This window comes from Aplysia californica, unplaced genomic scaffold (genome assembly GCF_000002075.1).
Source record: "Aplysia californica isolate F4 #8 unplaced genomic scaffold, AplCal3.0 scaffold00205, whole genome shotgun sequence".
NCBI classification, from domain to species: Eukaryota; Metazoa; Mollusca; class Gastropoda; order Aplysiida; family Aplysiidae; genus Aplysia; species Aplysia californica.
The window spans coordinates 20,497-21,624 of NW_004797475.1; the positions used below are offsets into that span (position 1 = coordinate 20,497).

Genomic DNA, 1,128 nt, shown 5'->3' on the forward strand with positions numbered 1-1,128 from the left:
AGAGAGAGAGAGAGAGAGAGAGAGAGAGAGAGAGAGAGATAGATAGATAGATAGAGAGATAGATAGATAGATAGATTTTCTATTCAACACAATAACAGTTGATTTCAATGCACTTTTTCACCCGATGTAACCAGTGATCAAACGCACTGACCATGTCCGCTTCTGCCAGAGTCCTTAGTGAAGTATATGTTTCGAGCACAAAGTCCTCATCTTCAAATCGCTACTCCAATTTTGATTTTGGAGACCATTTGGAATTCGCATAGAATGAAGGGACATATTAAAGTTTGTTTTAAAATAATCATAATGTGATATAAAAAAGAGTGTATTCGTGGGATACCAAACTGAAAAGACAATCAGAAGAATGGAGAAACCCAGGATCACAACGTTTCCAGAAAGCTGGACGCAACCAAGGTGCTTTGAAAGTGAGGCACATCATGTTTTTCGATCACCGAGGTGCGGTTTTGAACTAGCTAGTTCCTGTTAGCATAATAGTCTTTATTGACTAGTATAAGATGGTTCTTCGAACAAAGCTAAAACCAGCAGAAAGCGGCCAAGTCTGCTCGAACAAAATGTTTTCCATCATGACAACGCGCCTGCGCACACTGCTCGAAAGGTCACCAATCACCTATACACTCCTGGCTGTGGGAAATGCCTGAACATCCCCGCTATTCCCCAGACTTACCATCCTGCAACTTTCATTTCTTCCCCAAAAGAACTAATGGGATAGCGATTAGAAGACGAGAAAAAAAATTGTGCAGGCAGCAAATGTTGCGGGAAGGACTCTGGCCGAAACGGACGTGGTCACTGCGTTTGACCGCTGGATACATAGGATGAAAAAGAGCGTTGGTTGAACAGAGAATATATTTCTCTAGGTGTGTACGAAAGTTCATGCCTGTAAAATAAAAATTATTGAATTCTTACTACGGTGTCCATACTTTTGGGACCGATAGATAGTGATAGATAATATGTGTACCATCGTGGTGAAATCAGGCGCTCGTCAAAATAATGAAATCAAAGAAAGAGGCATATTTCTGGCCGTTGGGCAGTTTGTTTGTTTTTCAATTATTATTTTTTTGGCTCAACACCTTTCATATTTTGTGTGGATTTTTTTACTGAGAACGTTAGCAC

The 1,128-nt window shown here is 40.3% G+C and overlaps 1 protein-coding gene across 1 annotated transcript in view; it reads left to right on the forward strand.

The window, feature by feature from the left end:
• The window catches only part of LOC106011880, a 9,173-nt gene that overhangs the window by 2,214 nt on the left and 5,831 nt on the right, over positions 1-1,128 (forward strand). The window lies entirely within an intron of this gene.